This window comes from Peromyscus leucopus, chromosome 13, assembly GCF_004664715.2.
Source record: "Peromyscus leucopus breed LL Stock chromosome 13, UCI_PerLeu_2.1, whole genome shotgun sequence".
Classification (NCBI taxonomy): domain Eukaryota; kingdom Metazoa; phylum Chordata; class Mammalia; order Rodentia; family Cricetidae; genus Peromyscus; species Peromyscus leucopus.
Genome location: NC_051074.1, coordinates 19,142,877 through 19,159,820, shown reverse-complemented (window position 1 = coordinate 19,159,820; position 16,944 = coordinate 19,142,877). Strand labels below are relative to the sequence as shown.

The 16,944-nt window shown below is 43.9% G+C and overlaps 1 pseudogene; it reads left to right on the top strand.

Moving 5' to 3' along the window:
• The first annotated feature begins 15,077 nt into the window (after positions 1–15,077).
• On the top strand, positions 15,078–15,927 carry LOC114696338 (annotated as a pseudogene).
• Positions 15,928–16,944: the final 1,017 nt, after the last annotated feature.

The window sequence follows — 16,944 nt, the reverse complement described above, 5'->3', positions numbered from 1 at the left end:
TTTGAATGATCTTTATAACATGCCATTTACCTATGCTCTATACTTCTCTGGATTTTAGTATGTGTTTCTTGCTTGATATTGTTTGCATTGGTTGTAGTTACATCTTATCTAGGTCATTATCTCTCATTATTTCTGAACAATATTTGATAACCATTCCTTTGTATATAGTCTTGTATTAGTTTAGAACCTTCTTATTTAGACAAAAAGGGGGAGATGTAGTGGGTAGCCATTCCAGCTTGGATCTGGAAGTTCCAACCCCCACTGAGACTCTGGCAATTGTCATGCCTATGAGGCGGGGTGAGGGGAGGCGCCTGGAGACCCGAGAGCTGGATGGACCAGCGCTCTCTCTGTGTGCTCTCTCTGTGCCGGGACGCTGAACGGTGAAGGTGGACTGTGCAGAGTTCCGGAGAACACTGCTGGACTGCAATACACCTTCCCCAGACCCTGAGACCTACCTTTCACTTAATCTGTGAGTTATGCCGTTAAACAAATATCCTTTTAACTATGTGGAGTGGCCAAAATAATTTCTCCAATACTCACCTGCAGGTCTTGGCCTGACACTATGGTGGTAAGGTTTTGTGCTTCTGGGTTTCACCATCTTTGCTCAAATGTAAGGTTCTAGATTTTATTTCTCTACCTCCCCTAAGTACTGGCTACTATCTCCTTCAGTGGCTCAGCTGAGGCTGGTGAGGGAAGCCTCACCATCTTGTCCTCTCCAGGAAGCGACATGAAAAGCAGGCAGTATGCTCTCTCATCTGACTTCCTCATCTGTCATGAGGTAGTTTGGTCCCCCAAACAGCTGCTTGACCAGAGTGGTGCCTCTTGTTCTATTTCCCATTGGAAGTTTGTTTATCCATATTCTCATTTTTTTTTTTTGCAAAAATGCCAGAAGAGGGGAACACAAGTTTCATGTAGTCATGAACAAAGTATGAAACAAAACAACCCAAACTACAGTCTAGAAGCACGCCAAGACAGAACATTACTGCAGGACAAGTTTTATCAAAGTGATAAAGGATGCTTGGAAAGAAGCAGATCAAGCGAGGTGAATCCCTCTCCCAATGATACTGCATTATTTGTAATGAGTTTGTTTTGTTTTGTTTTGTTTTTAACCCACTATTAAAGACAACAGAGAGCTGGGGAGATGATTAAGGGTGGAGGTACTTGTCAAGCATGATGACCTGACTTGGATCTCTGGGTCCTACATTGAAAAGAGAGAACCAATCCCTACAAGTTGCCCTCTGACCTCTACCCATGAACCCACGATGCTCTTATATGTGCACACATGTACACAGTAAATAAATAACAAAAAAAACTGTTTCTAAAAGCACCAGAAAAAAAAGCCGGGCAGTGGTGGCATATACTTTTAGTCCCAGCACTCGGGAAGCAGAGGCAGGTGGATCTTTGAGTTCAAGGCCAGCCTGGTCTACAAAGTGAGTTCTAGGACAGCCAGAGCTGTTACACAGCATCAAAACCTTGGAGATACTTTAGCTCCACTATGGTGTGTTAGCGCCTGCATGTACTGCACTGCACCTAATGTCCTTTTCTCAGCTGCTCTGCTGAAGGTGGAGGGAGGGATGTGGAGGGAGGGCTCCCACTGATCCCACAGAGCTCACTCAGCTGTCTAAGGGAGAGTGGACTCCATGAGGAACTCCTTGCAATTATGAAGTCCCTGTGATGTCCACTAGCTCCTTTCCCACCACATAGTCCACATACCCTTGCTAAACTAGCAGCCACCTGGAGCTACCTTAGATGCCAACTTTGTGGAGACTTCTCAGTAACTGGCTGGGACACCCATTCCCCACCCTGTGTCTCTGTTACACAAGGTAAGTTTAAATGTAAGAATGATGGCTGTTTATCCTTTGACATTAACAGAAGACTAACATGCTTCATTAGAAACCACTAGAAACTGGAAAAGTTCATGAAGGCATGCTGGTGTATTTCACCTGGTCTGAGTTACAGCAGGGAGGAGTACCCTGGGGGGAAATGTGGGGCCAGGTCCCCCACACTTGCTCACTCATTGCATCTCTTATTCTGGTCAAATTTTACTTCTGTAAACTGTGGGCCCCGGCCCCCAAACTGTGAATGGCTGCTGCCTTGCTTGCCGACCTTGACCAGATGTCCTCCCTATTCAGATTCCCTGCCAGTTTCCTTCTCACCTAATGATCACTGGAGAGATCACCAGAGGTTCTTTGTTCCTGTATCCTGCATTTGGTGTAAACAACTTAGATGCAAGAATGTAGAACATTTGGTAGCAAACTTCTGCCCTCCAGGGATCCTCTAGTGTGCTGTAAGCCTGTATTTAAGGTTTCCTCCCTCTTTCAATAAAGGGCATTTGGCATTCGGCATTCAGCCATGGTGAATGACTTGCTGTCTCTTGTCTCTATTTTTAATCCACAGCCCCTCACTCAGACATGGTGAACGGGTATGGGGTATCAGTAACATGGGCGTTACCGCTACATAAACTGTCTCCCAACATAACATTCTGTTTTCTAGAAGGTAAACCTATAAGAAGCAGATATTTTGAGGGTTTAGTATACACTATATTTTTTAGGAATCTAATTTAAATTATAATATTTTGGATAAGTGAAAAAATGATCTTCTGAAATGCATTAGTGAGAGGTACTACATCAGACGGTGACTCAGACCTGAAACACTGTACAAGCTGCATGAACAAGATTGCTACATGGGTATACTACTCTCCTTGGCTAATGAAAAGATTTAAGAAGTAGGGGAAGTGAATAACCCATTTGAGAAATGTGGGGGGAAAATCAAAATTAGTACTTTGTTACAGCCATAGTGAAAGACAGAGCCGCCGTTTCTGTGAGATGCTGGAACCCCATTACCATTTCAGAGAGTTAGAGTCCGTGGTGGTGGAGCCAGAACATGGTGGCAGGATCACATGAGAAGTCACATCTTGATCTGTAGGAGTTAGAGAGAAAGAGACACACTGGGAATGGCAAGAATCTTGTGAAACCTCAAAGCCTGCCCCCAGTTACAGAGTTCCTCTAACAAGGCTGTACCTCCTGATCCTTCCCAAACAGTTCCAGCAAATAGATGAGCATCTGGGGGCATTCTCATTCAGACCACCACATGATTCTAAAGAGACAGAAGGCATCCTTAGATCTTTTAGGGGATAATGACCTTCCTTTCCAATAACCGCAGCCCTCTAGTGGAGCCCCTGTGAGCTCCCAGGAGGTTTTGTTGGGTCTATTCACCTTTTGGAGAGGCATCACTCATCTGTGTATGGCTATACCACCCTGAACATGCCTGATCTTGTTTGATCCTGAAAGCTAAGTAGGGTCAAGTCTCATCTGTGCTTGGATGGGAGGAAAGTGTAACTTCTCCTCTTTATTCCTCTTCTGTCTTTTTCCTTTGGATGCTGTTCAGAGCCTACATGCTTTATCTGGTACTTTGGACATCCTTAACTGTTCCCCCACACACACCCCACCCCGCCCCACCCCATCCCACCCTGCCATTTAACTGCTTATGTATCCTATGGCTTACCCTCCAATACCAACTTGACTCCCTCCACAGCTTGCCTTCTGTAAAGTTTGTCTTTTTAATGTCTAATAGAGTTGATCTTGTGCTTCCATTTGAGTCTATTCTTAAATTCTTTTATTAATGAAACTAAGAACCCCAAGAAGGGACCCTGTTATCCCAGGTATCAATGTCAAACAAAATGTAATGCACATATATACACACGGGTATGTCTGTTTGTGTGTGTTTGTGTGTGTGTGTGTGTGTGTGTGTGTGTGTGTGTGTGTGTGTGTGTGCTATCTCGTATTCCTCAATATCTAGTTTGATTTTTTTCCCCTCCCAAGTACAGGGAAATGCTCTCTCACTCTATGCTTATTTCTCTGGGTCATTTTCTTATGTTAAGAACAGGCTTTTCTAGTTATTTGGGATGACCTTGAAATCACTCTGTAGCCCAGTCAGGTCTTCAGCTTGTGACACTTTTGCCTCAACCTTCCGAGCATCTGGGAGGACAGGTCTAAACCACCTCGAAGGTCCTGCTCTGGAGTCGGCTTTCTTACACACACAGTGAAATCGACCAGAAAAGAGGTGGTTTAACTTAATTTTTCCTTTCCTGTGTAACCAAGTGAGTAGTTTTTATAAGTGATAATATTGTCAAATAAAAACACAATACATTGGTACTGCTTTGAGAAATGAAAGTATCCTTGATTTGCTGGAATTTTTCTTTTTCTTTCTTTCTTTTTTTTTTTTAAAGATTTATTTTTTTCTTATGTATATAGTGTTCTGTCTGCATGTATGCCTGCAGGCCAGAAGAGGGCACCAGATCTCTTTACGAATGTGAAGCCACCATGTGGTTGCTGGGAACTGAACTCAGGACCTCTGGAAGAGCAGTCAGTGCTCTTAACCTCTGAGCCAATTCTTCAGCCCCAGAGATTTTTTCCAAAAAGAAATGGGGACAAAGCTTTTCCTAAACAGTTCTTAGGAAACTTTGCCAGGGAAGGTAGCTGGTATTTTAGGAATTTGTTTTAAATTAAAAGTTAGCCTGGAGAAAAAAAATCAAATGGAAGACATTGGGGGAAGTTTGAAGGGCTGATTCTTGGTAATGTTGCTACAATAATAATAATAATAATAATAATAATAATAATAATAATAGTGCTACCATTCCTACTTGCATCTTTATAACTGCTCTGGAGGAGAAGAGCCTAGCAGAGAATTGGTGGGCTTAAATGGATTTGTCCTCTGTGTGACAGGAAGGATTTACCTCTTAAGACTGCAGCAGTCAGTAAGTTGCTAATGACTCATTTCTCTCCCACAGATTTAGATTTGGGGCCAATTAAAGGCCCCATCCAAATGAGGGAAAGGGACCATGGGGGTGGAGAATGTGAGAATGTGAGAATGGGAAAGGAAGAATCAACATGGAAACATGTAGAAAACACAGGGTCAGAGCTTTCCTCGGGTGGGTGGTCATAAGACTCCTCCCTCCCTTTATTCTGTAAATGTTTATTCTGTAAATACGGGGACTGGGCAGAGCAGTGCATTTGTAATTCTATGATAAGGCCCCAGGACTAAAGGGGACTGAAGGAAGTCCCTTAGTGAGAATGAGAAAGACAGGTTCCCAGCCCCAGGAACTTGAGCACAGAGTAAATCTATGTGGTCATATTTCCTGGGCCTCGTTTTCCCGAAGCTGTAGCATTGCCTATCGGCAGGGGGGAGAGAGAGACAATTTTTCTTGTTTGGTCAAAACTGTAAGCAATTTTATTTTTGCATTTTTATACATATTGTGTTATTTTCCTTTAATGTGGGCAAGTGTTTGGAGTGGGAGCCAGGTTTTCTCAGGTAGGATTCCTTTTGGTTTTTGGTTGTTCCCTCCTCCTGTTGATGAGACCTGGAGACAAGTTGGAAAGGATCAATTCAAGGAAAAGACCCCCAAAATGAACATGGGTTTTTTGTTGTTGTTATTGTTGTTTTGTTTTTTTGGTAAAAGCTGGTAACGTCCTTGTTTCCTCCTTGGCTCAGTTTTGTACCTGCCTGGAGGTCAATATGCCAAAAGTGTTTAAATCAAAGGTTTATAGGCACAGGCCTGTGACCCCAGCTAGTCAGGGGGCAGAGGCAAGAAGATTCCAAACTCAAGACATGCTTGGGCTGCGGAGTGTGTTCAAGGCCAGCCTAGGCAACTTATTGAGACTTGTTTAAACAATTCAACAATGCAAATGTTAGGCTGCTGGTTAGAGATCTGGTTTATGGTGTTTCCTTTTCTCTCTTCCCTTGAGTGAGTGTCTTTGCTGGAAACTGTATGCTGTAACTGAAAACAAGAGGCTCTTGGGTCTTTGTGAATGGGCCAAGTGCATTGACCAGTTCACTCTCCCTCCATAGCTCCATCCAGTAAAGCTTATTAACGCCAATGCGTTGACCCTCCATGACATCAAATTCCTAGGAAACTGGCCCCACATAACAGTAGCTCTGCTATCTCCCTTCCTCTTAAGCCCTTATCTAAGAATATTCTAAACAAACAAACAAACAAACAAACAAAAAAACTCACCCTCATTTTTTCTGTTCTAATGAGGAGATGCTAGATTCTGCCAGGTTGACAGTTAATACTATCACACCAGACTTTACGGCTGAGAGTTCTGGGAAGAATGCCTACTACATACATAGGAAGCTGAGGAAGGAGTGTTAGAATTTCTGGCCACTTCCCCAGCTACACAACCACACATATACTATCCAAGTAGCCAGGCAAGATGTTTAGTCATCCTGCGGCCTCCTACGTCATCCATGAGCTGTGTGATCACATAATCTATGTGCATGCACTGCATAGCAACATAAACCCATATTGGAGAGGGGGGCTATAAAAGTGGGTTCCACCTATTCCTCTCCCCTCTCTTCCCGCACGGTCATTCCATAGGCCTATGCACACCCTTTCCATTCCCTTCCCTTAATAAACTCTTATAGTGGGTTTCATTGTGCCTTGTGGCTTACGGTAAACAGCGCTGCTTAATAAATAACAAGAAGGATTGCAAGTTCGAGGACAGCCTGATGTACATAACAAAGTGTCTTTAAAAAATATTGTAAGAAGAACTGATTATCCTCTGGTTTTAAGTGTCCTGCTGACTCTTCACTTGCCACTTTGAAGGTGACAGGCGGGTACAGGAGAGCAGGGTGGCAGCTTGGCGTCTGCGTCTTCATATTGCACATCTCTTTTATTGCCTCAAGCTTTAGTCCAAACGCCTGATCAATTCTATACAAAGACGTGCTAATGATTTAAGGAACGTTGACCTAAAACAGGTAATATAAGAAGGTTCATTAGCCCTAAATGTACCTAATGTTTCCTGTTCCTCTTCAAAGTATTGTCCTTCCCCCACAACCCCCACCCCAGAGAAACCAGGAAGATTTTCAAGATTCCTGTGACAGGGAGCCTTATAGATATATCACCCCTTGTCCAGAACTGAGGCTAGGGCTCATGCAGAATCAATTATTTCACGATCGGGACCAACTGCCTCCCCCATGTCCCTCGAAGTATTGATTTCTCAAGGGTCAGTCATGACCTTTGGAACCAGGCATGAGCTGCTCATGTGACCAGTCTGAGCAGAAGTCTTTGAAAATGCACCCTTGTCTTCAGCTCTTGTCCTTCCCTACATCATCTTACAGCTACTGTCAGTACTTCAAAGACAGACCAGTATGTCCATAGCAAGGAAAGTTCCTTCATGTTTCGCCACTGCCACGATTGGAGTCTTGATTTGCCAGGTCAGTAAATCTGGTGAGGAGCCCTAGAATCAGGTCTCTGGCCCAGTATTCCAGTAACAGTGATGTGTTAGAATAGTGTGTATTTTTGATGGTTACTTGAGAAAAAGTTGGGTTGTTGAAGGGCAGCTGAACTCATGGAAAGACTGTGGTCACTGCTTGTGAGGGTTGCCAGCGTGGCAATACCAGCTTGAGAAGAGGAGAATATAGGGTACGTAGGGCAGAAAGCAGTGCTTTTTGTCTAGCAGGTTTTCTAGTCAACAGCTACTGAGATTTGCATATCTAACCCCAGGACCTCAAGTATCTTGTTCAAGAGAATACATACTTCGAATTCAATCCCTCCATCTCTTCAGCCTCATATCACAGCTGTGCAGAATGGAAGAGCTTGTAATTACCAAAGGTTGATTATTGTCATTATCTTTATCATCCATTGAAACATGCATCCTTCCTAAATCTGTCCATCTGCCTTTGTGGGAGCACCCCAGTCTTTCCCCTACTGTGTCCCTTACCCTGTTTCGCTTTAGACTAAATTGTCTCCACCACAGACTGTTGTAGATGTAACCAACCGTCTTATGAAATAAGAAACACAGAACCAATGCAAAGAAGAAAGGCACGAGATCAGAGCTAAGGGCCTTACAGCCTGCTGCTAGCCTCTTCAGCCAAGAGACCTCTCCGGAAAGAGACCAACTTCCTGTGTGGTTGTCTTTATATAGTCTTTCTGTTCTACCTTCTCATTGGTTGTAAACCCAAACACATGACTGCCTCGTCACTGCCTGTCTGTAGAGACTTCCAGGTCTTCTATGATATTGAGATTAAAGGCGTGTGTCTCCAATGCTGGCTGTATCCTTGACCACACAGAGATCTACCTAGCTCTTCTACCAAGTGCTGGGATTAAAGGCGTGCGCCATGAACGAACGCCCAGCTCTGCTATGGCTTGCTATTAGCTCTGACCCCCGGGCAACTTTATTTATTAACATACAATTAAAATCACATTTCAGTACAAATAAAATACCACCATAGACTGTGATCAATCAAGTGAGGAATCTTGATATAGTTAGATTCACATCTTATGTGCATCACCACAAGAGTTCTACCACATCCATAGAAGTCAAATGGTGGTTTTGTTTTTTCCTGAGATACAACTGATTTTTAAAATGAGACTTGAAGAATACTTAGAGGTGGCAGAGCATGCTGTACATATGACTTCATGACAGAGGCAGTGTGAGTCATCAGCTCCGTCAGAGGAACCACGGTACCTCTGATACTTCCTGAGACCTGGAGAGAGTAAAGAAAGCTGAAAGGCATTTGCTTAGCTGTGCAAGGACCAATGATGAGAAGATAGGAATTCAAAGATGAAAACTGTGCGGCACCTCATTATCATAGTAAACAGCAAAGTGGGAAGGTCACTGTCACTTTCCCCATATGCCTGTCCCCTGAATGAGGTCATGGAACCATGGAAGGATTTATGTGCTCGTCCCCTGTGGAAGGGTCATAGGACCATCATGTTGAGCGGTGCCTTCCCCATACATGAAAGCAGAGGGGAAAACCCTGATGAGCACCACACTGAAAGAACTTTCCCAAGCAGCTTTGTGTGAGTACAGAGACATGTGATTTGTGTTCAGATGTGTAAGCTGTATAGAAAGGCTCCCGGAATCTTGTTTTATAGATATTTTTACTCAATGTATGTGTGTGTGATTTTTCCTATCAGTCACACGGCTCCTGTCAATCTGCACCTGTTTGTTCTCAACAGCAATGGACGTTTACCCACAGAAGAGAGATTAGTGTCTTGGAATAAATCAACACTGTCTGCTCAGTCTTAGCTCCCAGTCCCCGGCCTTCTTTGGAACACAAACTTAAATCTGTTTCTAGTTTTCTGGTTTTAAAGATTTATTTATTTATTAGGTATACAGTGTTCTGCCTGCATGTATGACTGCAGGCCAGAAGAGGGCGCCAGATCTCATTACAGATGGTTGTGAACCACCATGTGGTTGCTGGGAATTGAACTCAGGACCTCTGGAAGAACAGCCAGTGCTCTTAACCTCTGAGCCATCTCTCCAGCCCTAGGTTTTTGCTTTTTTTTTTTTTTTTTTTTTTAAATCTTTTTTTAAAGAATTTTTCCCATACAACATATTCTGATCATGGTTTCCCATCATCTCCTCCCAGATCTTGCTCAACTCCTTTCCTCCCTCAATCTGACTCCATGCCTCTTTTCTCCCTCTTTTTTAAATCAACAGGCAAACAAACAAACAAACAAAGAAACAAACCAGAATAAAAAGAAAAATCACAAGACACACAGACATGCAGACACACACACCACACACACCACACACACACACACACACACACACACACATGCATTCACAAAACATAAAACACAAGATCTGTTTCCTGAATTTTGAATCCTAACATACCCAATAGGCCCCTTCACTCCTGAAATTTAGGAGCTTGGATTGGTCAACAGTAAAAGACAGGAACATTCTTGCCAGTGAAGATGATTGTACATAGAGAGGAATCTAAACAAGCTGGTTTTCCTAAGTTTCTTCTAATTCCTTACCAGTAGCCCATGCACACTGTTCCCTTACTGTATTGCTCATTAGTGCTCTTTAAAATAATTCAGATGTAAATGTTTCTCTGGGTCTTCATCTCCCAAGTCACGTGAGTCACATGAAGCAGTATGCCTGTATGATTCTTCTTCTGTCAACCAGTCTTTTCTTATAGAGCTTAAGTGTGCATAGAGACAAATAATTCTTTTTCTTCTTTAGCAGATGCTGAGAAAAAGCTACCCTGACACTTGCTAAAATTGTGTGGAGAAGAGTTTATTCAAGACTATTACAATAGGGTGTAGACGAATTTCTAAATGCTCTTAGTACATGAAAAACACAGAGCCAAACACAGTTAAAGCCCAAGAGATCAGAGCAAGAGCCATGACTCCCTTTAGCTTACCACTCGCTGCCGTCCTTCCCCTGAGAGAGAGACCCTCTCCTGTGTGACCTGTCTTTTTATTGACTTTCTGTTCTGCCTTCTCACTGGCTCCAAATCCAACCACATGATTTCCTCTTCACTTCCTGTCTATACAGACCTCCAGGTCTCTATGGTTGGTACTGGGATTAAAGGTGTGTGTCACCATGCTTGGCTGTGTCCTTGAACACACAGACTCTGCCTGCCATATGATCAGATTAAGGGCGTGTGTTACCATTGCCAGACTTCTGCTTAATGGCTATGCCCTCTGATCTCCAGGCAACTTTATTAACATACAAATAAAATCACATTTCAGCACCAATAAAATATCACCATAATAGGGGTAATATGCTAGAAAAGTGAGGTCAGGGTCAACTCCACATACAGCAAAGATGTCTAGGGATTTATGAGCAGAGTTAAGAAGTTCCTGGATAGAAATAGGAACAGGAAACACAGCGAGATTCTGACAAAGCTGACCTAAGTGGGTTCTAACTACAAGCAAGTGATGAGAAACTTGACTAAACAGGCAGGATGATAGTTATTAGCACAGGTGTTTTCTCTCTCTCTCTCTCTCTCTCTCTCTCTCTCTCTCTCTCTCTCTCTCTCTCTCTCTCACACACACACACACACACACACACAAACTCACACACCAAACATCTTTACTGTTGATGTTACCATTGGCATATCAGTCCATTTGAACAAATGAAGTGAATTGATCTGATAGTTTCTTATAAATAGTTTTACTCCTAACTGGATGTAGTGGTACACACCTTTCATTCCAGCACTTGGGAGGCAGAGGCAGGTGGATATCTGTGAGTTCGAGGCCAGCCTGGTCCACACAGTGAATTCCAGGGCAGCTGGAGCTACATAGTAAGACTATTTGGAAAAACCAAACAAAAAGTTTTACTCCTTCTGGTTTTTTTCTGGATACTAGTTTAGATAAACCGCACTGGCATTAGTAGCAGAGTAAGACTGGAGATGAGGGCGGATGAACGGCAAAGGACAGGTCCGTGTTCTCTAGGTGGAGGGAGGGGTTGCCTGGACAGTTTGAAGATGGTGGAGCACGGAGAGAAGGAGAAGAAAACAGTGTCAGGGGAACTCAAACAACTTTGAGAAGGTGGCGGAAACATGTCCCCTGCACTGTCAGCTGTTGTCTAGCCCAAGCTTCCTGGTTATCTGTCTCTTGTCTCGGTGCTTCCTTACCATTCAGGTGTACGAAGCAAATAAAGAGAAAGACACAAACAATCCTGTGGGTCAGCGCTCATATGAATTGACGGTAGCCCTGTGGATAGTGGCCAGTTTTGCATCTGTTAAATTCATTTCAACATCTGAGTGCCTTTCTCTTCATTTGCTCTTTGAATTTTCCTTTCACTTTGTTTTTAAAACCTTGGTTTCCTCATTAACACATCTTTCAAATCTTTGACATGCTTTCACTTTATATTTGATGGAGTTATAATTTTCCTTTAAAAACTTTCCACTTCACAAGTCATTCTTGCTCCTCGCCCAGCTGGTACCCAAAGTGAACAAGGACACTCGTGCCCACCGATGAAGCTGAAGCCAGGGACAAGGTATTGAAAGCTAAGATGTCAGGGCTGAGATGACCCAACCTGAGACTCACTTGCCTTCCAGCCCCTCAAGACACTGCAGCTCTGGAGGCCTGAATACCCTTGCAAATGTGCTGAGAAGAAACAAGCTCAGCCACTACCCTGTCACCGAGTTCTCCGGACCACTGGATCAATCACAAAGACGAGAGAAGACCAGACACATGCGTTCATTGTGCATGTCAAGGCTAACAAGGCCCAGATCAAACAGGATGTGCAAAAATGCTACAATTGTGATGTGGCCCAAGTCAATACCCTGATAAGGGGTGACAGAGAGAAGAAGGCATATGTATGTTCCGCTGCCTGATTATGATGCTCTGGTGTTGTTAACAAAATTGATATCAAAATTGAGTCCAGTGGCTAATTCTAAATACATGTGCTTTCACCATGAAAAAAAAAAAAACCAAAAACAAACAAACAAAAAAAACATGAGGATGCTGAAGACACTTATCAGAGCTTGGGAATCCACTGCCAGAGATGTGCACCTCACAGGCCACCCAGCACATCTGTTTTGATACCCACAGGTGATACATACCTCACAGGCTGCCCAGCACATTTATTGTGATGCCCACAGGTGACATACACCTCACAGGCTGCCCAGCACATCTGTTGTGATGCCCATGGGTGACATACATCTCACAGGCTGCCCAGCACATCTGTTGTGACACCCACAAGTGACTGCAAAGCAACAATATAGCTTTGATGCCATGGACTAATGTTTTTAATGTTTCCTTCTCTCCACTGCTTGTGTGTGCATGTGTTTCTTACTTTTTACTACCTATTTAGATAGAAATATGCATTGCTGTAGAAAGTTATGTTTTGTGTATTAACATGGGACTTTGCTCAGATGCATGTGTATGATGAAGAATTTGACAGTCTTTTCCTCTTGGGAAGAAATGTTTTCCCTTTTCTACTTATCTCACTGTGACTGGGGTCTGAAACTTAGCAGACAGTAGACAGATGATCGGGGGAAAATGACAGACTGTTATGTCTGCAGATTGATAGTTATTGAGTTCCTAATCCTACCAGACACAATGATTTATATACAAACCTCACAGCATCAACAAAATGGCAGATTTTAGGGTGTTATCAGAAAGCCTGGAAATGTTGGGGATCAAACCCACAGGTATCTCACATGACAAACTCTCAGCCCCTGGGATTTCTGATATTAATGAGTATCTGAATATTCGGTGGTAAGGGTGAGCCTTCTTAATAAAAAACCTTCCTGGGAGCAGAGTGTTGGCACCAGCATTCTCCCCATAGACATATAATTTATCCAACTATTTATGTCTTGCTGCAGGAAAGGAAGCCAGATGAGAGATGATGGTGCTTAGATTTAGTAGAGTAGTAAGAAAAGATACATCGAGGAAGACGTCCCCACATATCCCTCTCATAACTCCAAGCAGCCTGGAGAGAGAATAGAATCCAAGGCTTGGACTTGAATCTCAGTACCAGGCCTATCACAGCACAAATCCAGTGCTGGGCACATAACTCCTGTTCCCAGGGTAGCATGTAGGAAATGCACTGATAGAATTGTGTTAGCCAGGAGATGGGTCTTTTTTTTCCTGGTGCTGAGCAGCTGGGCACTGGGGATAGGCCATCTTCATTCTCAGTATTGTGTGTCCTGTAGGAAGCTGGGTCTTGTTGTAAAGGTCTAGTCTGTACCACTCTTCTCTGAGTCTTTGGTAACACGGCTATCCCAATGCTGCTGCTTAGAGACAGGGCCACTCTATTTGTCCCGATCCAGCTGGAAACTGCACTCTGGTGTAACCACATGTAACGGGATCTCCTCTTGGTGAGTGCAAAGTCAATGAACACAAGCTGAAGACAAAAAAGTAAAGAAAGACCTAACACATGAAACAAATAAGGAAAGCACCAGGGTTATTTGCAGTCTATGCTCTCCCTGCACAGAGAAGGTATGGATAGGGATTTCTCTTATGTTCATGCATGATGGTACACGTGGGGATGAAAGCATTTCTGAGCATGTTTAGATTCAGGTCATACATCAAATATTTAGAGACGAAAGATAGAGGATACAGGACTCTTTCTAGATACATTCAATTCAAGGGTATAGAGTATTTTCTCAAAAAGGAGATAGTAGATGTGAATATTCCTGAGCATGCTCAGTTCAGTATTATAATGACACACTCCATCACCTAAAAGAATGAGTCAGAAAGGCTGAATGACTTGTCAAGTTCCTAGAAGTTTCTCTGAAGAGTTATAGTTGAAACAGAAAGAGAGCAACTTTGAAGGTATAGTAGGAGTTTTTAGAGGAATAGCAGCTGTGGCATGGGCCTTGGCACATTCCTGACATAGAGCAGATCCTTGTGGTGCAACCTAGCTTAGTGCCAGCTCTTGTGACTTAGGGGTAGTTTTCTAACAACTGGATGCAGGGCAGTGTGGAGAGAGACTCCATTCGCAGGAGGTAGAATAGGGTAGTATGCACAAAACTTTGCCTTGGAATAGTGTTGGGTTAGTAAATTTTTTTTTTTAGATTTATTTATTATGCATACAGTGTTCTGCCTCCCTTTATGCCTGCAATGCAGGCCAGAAGAGGGCACCTGAATGCATTACAGATGGCTGTGAGCTACCATGTGATTGCGGGGAATTGAACTCATGACCTCTGGAAGAGCAGCTAGTGCTCTTAACCTCTGAGCCAATTCTCCAGCCCCAGTTTAGTGAAATCTAACACTGGAAGAACCCAATGGCTCCTAAACCCAGCCTGGGGGCCCAGAAATGGCAGTCCACTGTAGATATCAATATCTCCAAAGGCTAGCAGATTAACCCCTATATTCTTATTCTTCCTCTATATTCCTTGGTTTTGCTTGTTTTGGTTTTGTTTTGTTGTTTTTGAGCCAGGGTCTTAGGTAGCCCAGGCTGGTCTTAAACTTACAATGTACCTGAGGCATGCCTCATAGTTTTGACCTTCCGAAGTCCATCTTTTTTTTTTTATTGTTATTTAAATGTTAAATTTATTTATTCATTTTTGTGCACATGAGCGCATGCATGTTCACGTGTGTGTGTGTGTGTGTGTGTGTGTGTGTATGTGCAGGCATGCCATGGTGAGTGTGGCAGCCAGAAGACAACTTGCAGGAGCCAGTTCTTTCCTTCTACCATGTGGATCCTGAAGATGGGGCTTGGTTTGTCAGGCTCGGCTTTAAGGCTGAAGCTCCCGGAACCTTTATTTACTGCCTCACCTAGGGGCACTCAGAAGGGAACGAAAGTGTACATGTGACTTTGATTGACAGAGATTGCAGCCCATGAGAAAGCTAAAGCCTGTAAGCTACAGCTAGTAAGACGGCCAAGGAAGTGACATCAAGAGAACTGTGGCACCTGGTTGGATAAACTCCTAAGGGCCAAAGTGAACTGCTTCTTCGCTTGTGCGAGGGACAGGAAGCGAAGGTGTCGGAATGGAAAGTTTAAACAAATACTACCCACCTGACTTCAACCCGTCAAGGATCCCAGATCCCTTGCAAGCTACCCAAGGATGGGCAATACCTGGCTTGGCGGATGTCTTCCTTCAACATGAAGTGTAAGAAAGACATGTGGAGAATACATCTACATGGGGAAGCAGTTCAATGCATGCAAGGAAACGGTCTAGAATGAGGTCTGCCTGGACCTGCCTGTCTTCCGCTTCTGCATGCACTGCTTGGCTGAGATCACCTTCAAGACAGACCCGGAGAACATGAACTACACCATGGAGCATAGGGCCACGCGCAACCTCCAGGCCGGGAAGCTCCTGGGGGAGGAGGAGAAGCTCGTGCAAAAGGAGCGGGAGGACGAGGAGCTGAACTGGGAAAAGTATAAAGGGAAAAATCAGTAGCCCTCTTGAGAGACGCTCGCCACCGCAGGCTTCTGGAGGATTCTGACTCAGAAGATGAAGCCCCCCTTCCCGACCACGGGCAGCAGCAAGACCCAACCCCACAGCCATCCCGGGCAAGGTGACCAAGGCCAAGAAGAGGGCGGAGGCAGTGGGCAGCAGAGCACAGCTGGCCGGCTTGGTTGTGCCAAAGGTGAAGGCAGGTGGAAGTCAACGTCGGCTCAGATGCCTGCCACAGGTGCCCCCCAGAGCAGAAAGGCGGCCAACCTTGCACCCCAGAGCCCGGGGGCCTCCTCCCTGAGCCAGCTGGGTGCATACGGGAACAGTGAGAGCTGAGCCCCCATGATGGCATCCCAGACCCAAGAAGCCAGAGGAGGAGATGGGAGCTAGGAGAGCAGGGGAGCGAGCAGGTGAGCACAGGGCAGCTATACACAGAAAAAAAAAAAAAAAATTAAGCCACGTCCCCCACCAATCTAGCTTTTCAGAAGACACTAGAAGCTCTTCATTCTGAAGAGGTTAACTGTTGATCCCCCTCAGTTGAGAACGAAAACTGTCATGCAAATTAAAGCCAATTAAGCAAGCTTTATTTACTGTGCATAGCACTGACTCTCCAAATCAGGATTTGAGAGTACAGAGTGGGTTAACTTTTCAGGCCTTCTCTCATAGGGAGAAAGTGTAAACTGGGGATTTTTTTGACCTGAGGATTTTTCAAGCAAATGTTACAGAAGCAGATAGATTAGGTTATCTGACAGATCATCTTGGCAGAACTTCGAAAGATTCCTTGGCAAAACACCTTATCTTATCAGGGTAGAGCGTGTGTGAATCAGTCCTCAGTCTTGTAGCTAATAGAAACAACTTGTTCTGACCTTATAACAAAACGGCTTTTTGCCCTAAAACGGAATCTGGCTGGTCCATCATAACCGCACCCAAGAAGATACAAGGAATAAATAATCCCAGACTAATAAAAAGTGGGGCGGGGGGGGGGGGGGGAGCCCACACCATAACAGTAAAATAACAGGAATCAATAAACACTGCTAAATGAGAACTCAGTATTAATGGTCTCAATTCCCCCCAATAAAAGACACAGAAACAGATTGCATCAGAAAACAGGATCTATCCTCCTGCTGCATCCCAGGAATACACCTCACCATTAAAGATAGACATAACCTCAGGATAAAAGGATATAAAAGGGTATTCCAAGCAAATGGCCCCCTAAAGAGAGCCCATGTAACTACTTTATTATCTGACAAAATAGACTTCAAACCAAAACTAGTCAGAAGAGATAAGGAATGTGACTATATATTCATTAAAGAAAAAAAATCCAAGAGAGTATTACACTTCTAAACATCACTG